Genomic DNA, 8,693 nt, shown 5'->3' on the forward strand with positions numbered 1-8,693 from the left:
CCTCAGGCCTCACCTGCTGCCCTGACCCTTCAAATACCAGGATGATAATGGGTGTGTTCAGAGTCCTTGTGCCAAGTTTATGTGCACTCTATCAGAGGCAAAAATGGAGCATGACAGTCTGCACTGAGGGCAAGCGCTAAGAGCTGAGAACATAGCCCTTGGAGGGTTGTCTAACTTTTCAACTGTAAAAACCGGGTCGGTCCTGGTTTTGCTGTCCCTGGTTACTTTGTGAATGTACTTGAACATTCTAGGGCATTTCTAGAGCCACAGGCCAGGGTACTGACCTCCCTTACACTCCTAAGAAGCATGCTGCAGAGTGCTCTGGCTAAAATTATCCTGCAGAAGCCACCTGTTTAGTTCCTTTTATACTTGTGCCTCTCAGCATTAGGTGTCCCAGGTCACTTGGCCCAAACTCTTTTTCATGGAAAAGCCACTATTCCAACTGTTGGGGTTTTTTTTTTTTTTTTAAGATTTATTTATTTTAGAGAGAGACAGTGTGGGGAGGGGCAGAGGGAGAGGGAGAGAGGAACCCACGCTGAGTGCAGAGCCTGATGCGGGACTCAGTCTCGGGACTCTGAGATCACGACCCTGAGATCAGGACCTGAGCCGAAACCAAGAGTCAGACACTTAACCGACAGTGCCACCCAGGCGCCCCTGCATTTGTTGGAGATTGTACTTTGCCTTTTTTATTTTGCTTCTGATAAACTTAAATCTGATAGTTTTCTTAGGCAGTGTCTACATGAAGACAACCCAGAAAATTAGGTAAAATATTTAGTCAAATGAATGACTACAAAAAAAAAAATGCAGACAATTCCAATCAAAGCTCAGCTTGATTTTTTTTTTAACATGTTGAATTGGTTAATTTTCTTAGCGTTCCGTAGATATAACTAGCCATCATAGCAAGTAAGTAGCCATTTTGGTTTCTGTTCCTATTGTATTTTAAATTTTCTTTTAAAGTAATCTCTACACCCAACATAGGTCTTAAGCCCATGATCCCGAGATCAAGAGTCGCCTGCTCTTCCAACTGAGCCAGCCAGTCGTCCCGTGTTCCTATTGTAGTTTTGAAATTGTATTACTCAGTAAAAGTTCATTGAAAGTGCTGAGTAGAGGCCTCGGACAAAATCGCTAAGAGATGTTGAAGGCTTGACTTTTAGACTCTTAACTATCTAGCAATACTGGTTTTACCTAAAGGCAGTGGGCCTTTTGTGTATAAGGTGAAAGAGACGTTCAGACCAATGGCGGTTGTGATGATGCTAAGGACAGTGGTGATAGCAATGTTTAGTATACGCAGAGCACCATCTTCATTACTTCATTTATTTCCTTTGATTATTACAAAAACACTCTGAAGACAGTATGACATTGATTTTACTTTTAAGGACACTGAGAATTATCAAGAAGATACATATTACAATAGTAATATGCTAGATCCTCAGGCCGGCTCTCCGTGGAGGGAGAGGAGTTAGCCCGGAGGAGCCCTGTCAGCCATTTTCCCAGGGGGGCAGGGGGGTTGTACTTTTTTGTTTCCCGTCAGCTCACCGGGGGCAAATAACTGCAGGGGGCTAAAAACTCAGCCTATTCCTAAGTGTTTACGGGGAGGCCAGGTGAAGTGAAGGTCAGGTTCCCAGGAGCATGCCCCAGAAGACCCGGGCATGGGCCTGCCTGAGATGTGGGGCTGCCAGGGGAGGACAGGGGGCTTGTGTGAGAGAAGATTCGGTGCAGCCCCAGTTAGGATGGCAGGGAGATGGGGCAGCCAGGGAGTCAGGGAGGGTGCATTAGTGTCCTATAGCTGCTAGAACAAAGGACCACGGACTCAGTGGCATAAAGCAGCACACATTTATTAGCTTGTGGCTCTAGAGGTCAGAAGTCTGAGATGGGGCTCTCCGTGCCAAAATAAGGTGTTGGGCAGGGCTGTGCTCCTTTCTGGAGGCTCTAGGAGAGAATCCGTTTCCGTGACTTTCCCAGCTTCTAGAGGCTGCCTGCATTCCTTGGCTCATGGCTCCTTCCATCTTCACAGCCAACGATGGAGGGTTGAGTTCTTAGATCAGATCCCTCTGGCCTGTCTCCACAGTCCTATCTCCTCCTCTGACTTTCTACCCCCCTTTTCCACTAATAAGGACTCCAGTGATTACATTGGGCCTTCTGGATGATCCAAGATTAACCCTCGCCTGAGAGTCGGCGGGTTGGCAACCTTAGTTCCACCTGTAATCTGGTTCCCCTCTGCCATGTGACCTAACACGTTCCCAGATACCAGGTATTAGGACATAGACCTTTTTGCGGGGGGGGGGGGGGGTCATTGTTCTGCCTACCACGGTGGCCTCTTGGAGGAAGGAGAGATTAGGAGAGACTTCCTGGAGGAGATGACCTCCAAACCGAGGCCTGAAGGAGGAAAGGGAATTAGCAAGGGGAAGAGTTGAGCTTGCACGAGGTCCCAGAGGGGAAAGCGTGCCCTGGCATGTTTGGGGAGCTGCAAGGGTCTCATACAAACACTCCCACGTAAGCCAACCCCAAAGATGTGTTCTCAGAAAAGCACCTGTGACCAAGAAAAACATAGGCCAAAAGCCACAGTCCCACAAAACAGAATTTCTCAAACCTCCGCACTGTTGCCATTTCGATCACTTTGTTGCCGGAGGCCTTTCCTGGGCATTGTAGGAAGTTTGGCAGCATCCCTGGTCCCCACCGGATAGACGCCAGGAGCAACCATGCAGTCGTAACAAGCAGAAATGACTCCAGACATTGCCAAGTGTCCCCTGAGGTGGCAAAATCTGGTGGAGAACCAGTGGTATAAGATATAATGATAAAGAATTGTACTGGCTCGTTCCCAGTATCCTAGCTGGGAATGCTTGCCTATCCAGGTGTTCTTGTTAGGAGGAGCGGTGGCTCATTACTGCTTCTCTTTGCCGAGGTGGGTGGGGAGGTAACCAGATGTCTCAGATACAGCTTTACCCTCTTCCTCCTCCTCCTCCTCCCCCCACCAACCAGTGAAGTCTATCCCTAAAAGTGGTTTGATCCAGGCCTTTCACTCTGCTTGGCACCAAGCATACAGAAGAACCCAAGAGACTCTTTCCTGACAAGATCGAGGGCCACAGAACAATGTATCAGCGTCTTTCCTGTCATTCAATGTCGTCGCACACACATTTGTTAAATTCTAGCTGATTCCACAGCATCTGTTCCTCATCAGGACACAGTGCAAACGCAATCACCAAGATGATGAGAAACCCGACGTGGGTGAGGGCTGGACCCTCCTGCCCGGCTCTTCATGCGGACTGGGATAGTCCCTTCACGGAGTGCAGTCCTGGCTTGTGACTCTGAGCACCTTACTGCTCTGAACAGCGGCAAACCAGGTGTGCTAATAAAAGTCCTAATTGGAAATAAGGATGAAAGTCCAGCTACTTAAGATGACCGGTGAGGAGGTGAGGAGGACGGGGAACCAGATTCCTGGACTGGGGAGCAGTGAGGACCACACAATGAGGGGCCTCTGTGCCAGACTGAGAGTTTGTCCTTAATCCTGAAGACTCTGGCGAGCCAATGAAGAGTCGTAAGCTGGTAAGTGACATAGCCAGATGAATTTAGGATATATTTCTAGAGCACTTATGTTTTACAAAGTGCATTTGTGCACACATCACCTCATTTAACGTTCTGTAGGTTGGGTATTATTTCCATTTGGCAAATGAAGACTTAGAGACGTTATTAATTAATCAAGGTCAGAGAGCTAATAAAGTTGTGGCCAGAATTGAGTAGAACCTAGGTCTCCATTTCTGCACTGCCATCTGGGTGTGTTTACTGTACTTAGATAAACACCCTACACAAAGAGCTGGTAAGGGCAAGTGAAGGCAAAGAATAGAAGGAAGGTTAGTTGTGCCCAGCATGGATTAGCACTGAGTAGTTAGTAGATGTTTTTCCAGGCTTACCACTTCTTTTTTGCTATTCTTGTTTTTAGGTGGTGGAGGAGGGACAGTAAAGTATCCTCCAAATTGAGAAGGCATTTTGAGATTGAATAACAAAGCAGGCGACTCCATACAAGTTTACAAAGAGTTTTATTCAGGATAACTTACTGACGGGGAAATCAGGCGGATGACAATCCAGATGCTATGCAGATATTCTCCACTAAGTCCAGACATTTATCTACAGATTGTATAGAGCGAGGGGATGTACAATGGGCATTGTGATGAGGTCAAAGGGTCTGCATACACGTAATTGATAATTAACATTTAACAGACCTCATGGTACTATCTGTGCATGGGGAGGGGGTGGGGGGTGAGGCATATGATCTCTATTAGTTATCTGAACAATGTTAGGGAAGACCAGAACAAGCCTTCCCACATTCTGGTCAGGGCATACATTAACTTCCAACGGGTCTAGAACATGAAGCCCCAAGGGAGGTCATCGCATGGATATGAACAAGATGGAGGGCCAAAGATGGAGTCGGTATTGTCAGCACCGTACACTTGTTTCTAAACTAATTATGATGATGTAGCCAAGTTACTGTTTCCCGGAACAGTGATTTCCATCCTGTGGATCAAGACCCTTTGGGGGACCCATGATTATTCAGAGGGTCCTCAGGTTCAATGTGCATTTTCTTGATGGAAGCTGAAAATACTACCATCTATTTTATAGGGACTCCAAAGTTTTTAAAAATTCAGCTTACATTACAAAGGGATCCTCATACTTGAAAGGTTGGGAATTGTGTATCACTAAATACTAAATATAAATTACTAGATATTATGTGTGTATATCAGCAGAGGCTGGTGGGGCATAGGGTAACAGGGGAGTCTGGGTGTGTAAAGATCAACAGGAAGGGGGAAATCCAGTAACTTTGTATTCAGATGCCATACAGTTGTGAATCTGGAAGGACTAGACGTGGTGAGATGAGCATGGGGGTAGCAAACATCGTGTACTTCTTTCTCTGCCCTAGGAAAGGAGTATTTCAATGACTTTCCCCCACAGGCTGGGGATGGTGCTTGATTTTATGTCAGGATTCAGGTGATACCCAAAGCATGTCCAAGCTGTAGCAATAACAAAACGGTGTGTGGACAAAACTCCAAGGATTCATTTGGAGTTCAAGTTGGAGAGTAAAGAATGCTTAAGCCTAAGCCCGAGGCTGCTGGAGAAACAGGAGAAGGGAATGAGAGAGGGATAGCCCTGGGCCCTGGCAGAGGCAGGTTACCTCCGGGAATCTCATTCCCTCATCTGTAAATGGAAGTGACACCTCTTTGGCCAGAATAAACCCATGAATGTAAAGATCGCTGCCATGCCTCTTTGCAGCAATAGATGTAGGTTCTGTACATATGTGTTTACTCTGAACCAACGCTTCTCCCAGAAGTTTACCCTGAAACTCTGTCTCCTCCAATAAAAACAATACATGCAAAAGTTTATTCACTATGCCATTGTTTGCCGTAGCAAAGTATTACAAACAACCTGCATGTCATATGTATTAGCTTTCTATTGCTGCCTAATAAATTACTATACATTTAGCTAAAAGCAACCCTACATATTAGTTCACAGCCCTCTCCATCAGAAATCTGACGTGGTGGCTGAGTTCTCTGCTCAGGGTATCACAGGGCGAAATCATAGTGTTTCTTGTGGCGGCAGGACCGAGGATCCCCTTTCCTTGCTGGGTGTCAGCTGGGGGCCACTCTCAGCTCCTCAAGGTGACCTGCATTCTTTGCCATGCACCTCTTCACCTTCAAAGCAGTGCATCAAATCCTTCTTGTGATTTGAAGCTCTGACTTCCCTTCTGAGAGCAGCTAGAGGAAACTCTGCTTTTAAAGGGCCTGCGTGATTAGGTCAGCCCACTGGACAGTCTCGCTATCATGGGATCAACTGATTTGGGACTTTATTACATGCATCAAAATCCTTTCACTACCATACCTAGATGAGTGTTTGATTGAACGGGTGGGAGAAGGTATGCGTGCACCAGCGGCCAAGAATCCTGGCGCCCATCTTAGGACCCTGCCCATCACACACAGGAAGCTGAATACATACGCTGCTTCCGTCCACATGACAAAGAACAATGCTGTAGTAAGAAGCAATGAGAGAGGCTTCTGTGAACTGCTCTAGCATGATTTCCAGGATGCATTATACACCATTACATGAAAAAAGCAAGGTGGAATAAAGTGTGCTACCTTTCATGTAAGGAAGAAGAGGAAGTAAGGAAAAATACATATTTATGGCAGGCAGCCTTGAAGATGGTCCCCAGTGATCCTTGCCTCTTCCGTGTAATCGTATGTAATCCTTTCCCTTTGAGTCTGGACTGGACTTATCAACTGGTTCTAGCAAACAGAATCTAGCGGAAGTGTTAAATTAGGTTACAAAGAGATGATTGGCTTCCATCTTGGAATCGATTTCCCTGTCTCTCCCCGCTCTCTCTCCCTCTCCAGGGCAAAGCAAGCTGCCATGTGAGTAGTTACATGGAGGGGCCACAATGCAAGAAACAGAATTCTGGCTCTTGTGGGTTGAATTGTGCCCACCAGAAAGATATGCTGAAGTTCTAAACCCAACTGGTACCTATGAATATGACCATACTGGAAATAGGGTCTTTGCAGATATAATCAGGTTAAGATGAGGTCATGCCGGATTAGGGTGAGCCCTACTCCCCTGACTCGTGTCAGTAGAAGAAGGAAACTGGGACACAGAGACACATACACTGATGGAAGAACATCATGTAAAGGCAGATGCAGAAATTGAAGTTATGCAGTTGCAAGCCAGGGAATGCCAAGGGCGGCTGGCAATGGCTCAGAGCTAGGAGAGAGACAAGGGAAGACTCTCCTTTAGAGCCTGCAGAGAGAACGTGGCCCTGCCTTCATCTCGATTTTGGACTCCTAGCCTTCAGAACTGTGAGAGAATGAATTCTTGTTTCTCAGAGCCATCCAGTTTGTGGTCATTTGTTATGGCAGACCCCAGGAAATGAATACTGGCCAGTGGCCAGTGAGGACCTGAAGCCTGCCAAGAGCCATGTGAGTGAGCTTGAAAGAGGACCTCCTAAGGCCTGCCAACAGCCAGGCTGAGTGTGCTCTGGAGTAGATTCTCCGCGACTCAAGGCCTGAGGTGCCTGCAGCCCCCAGGTGCCACCCTGACTGCATTCTTGGGAGGCCTGGAGCTATAGGTGCCTACCGGAGCCCCTCTGGATTTTTGACCCACCGAACTCTAAGCTAATGCACGCTTGTTTTAAGCCGGTACGCTTAGTTATACAGCAATAGATAACTAACAAATATACTTATATATAGTTCTATAGATTTTTAACTTGGGGATGGTGGAAGAATAAACTAGAAACTAAGGAAAGTGGTTACTGCTAGGAGGTGAGTGGGACCGGAGTGCAGGGAATGGGGAGGGAGTTTAACCTTTGTAAGATTTTATTTTGAACCATGTGGATGCTTTATACGTTCAAAAAATGAAATTGAACAAAAAAGATGAAAAAAGCAAACTCTAGAGTTGATGCACATAAAAATAACCAACCTAACAATATATCAAATAAAGAACATAACCATAGCAAAAAGCAATGGATTCAAGTAAACTTTGAACACAGTACTCTTTGAATACACCATTTAGAAGGATGTAGTATAAAGATACAGGGAACTGCCAAGAAATCTCGAGCTTAGAAGGTTTGTTGCCGGTGGTAGTACTGGTATGTGAGTCTTATCTAGTTTCTGTATATTGTAGAATAAATGAGCAAATGTATTGATGCTGTCGTGAGCTAGGGTTTTCATTGAGGGAGAAGGAAGATATAAATACGGAAAGAGGAAGACTAGAATGAATTCCACGGTGTTGGATTTTGACTTGGAGGTATGAATTCATGATTTAAAAGTGTATCTGAGGGGCGCCTGGGTGGCTCAGTTGTTGAGTGTCTGCCTTCGGCTCGGGTCGTGATCCTAGGGTGCTAGGATCGAGCCCGATGTCGGGCTCCCTGCTCGGCGGGAAGCCTGCTTCTCCCTCTCCTGCTCCCCCTGCTTCTGTTCCCTCTCTCGCTGTGTCTCTCTCTGTCAAATAAATAAATAAAATCTTAAAAAAAAAAAACAAAAAAAAAACTGTATCTGAGTGAGGGGTATACTGTTTACTGCATTACATCTGTATCTCCATAAATATATATATGCTTCGTCCCCTGTAAGGGCCTAGAAGAATGACATCCCAGTAGCCATGAGCACAAGTACTCAGATCTAATTTTCTAAGTGCCATTTCCTCCCAAAAGCAACTAGGGTTTTCCTGCCTAGGGCAGAGAAGAGTCAATGAACTGTCAGCAGGTCTTGGGTCAGAGAACAAGAAAGTGCTCAGATTGATACGATATTATATAAAGAATAAAGGAGCCAGGTGTGGGGGCTTCCACTGGCCAAATATGGGCAATTTGAGCACCAAAAGTAATAATGGTATTTGTTTATAGTAACTGAATTAAATTGAATTTAAAAAATTCAGGCGTCCACACACCATTACTCAAAAAGGAGAAGGTGGGGGAGGGGAGCTGTGAAGGGAAGAAGAATGAGAAGCAGGGGGAGAAAAGAGAAAAGGAGAAAAAAGGTAGACAGGTAGAAGGAATGACAGCCCATTAAAAAAAATCACCACTTTATAACCAATTCTATAAGTGTTCATCCGTGTGTGCTACACCCCCCAGGAAAAATATTCCCCCAGTTCAGATAGTCTCTGCTGCAGTGGGAGAGGGATATTTTTTTTTTTTAAAGATTTTATTTATTTATTTGAGAGAGAGA

This window comes from Zalophus californianus, chromosome 3, assembly GCF_009762305.2.
Source record: "Zalophus californianus isolate mZalCal1 chromosome 3, mZalCal1.pri.v2, whole genome shotgun sequence".
In the NCBI taxonomy this organism is placed as follows: domain Eukaryota; kingdom Metazoa; phylum Chordata; class Mammalia; order Carnivora; family Otariidae; genus Zalophus; species Zalophus californianus.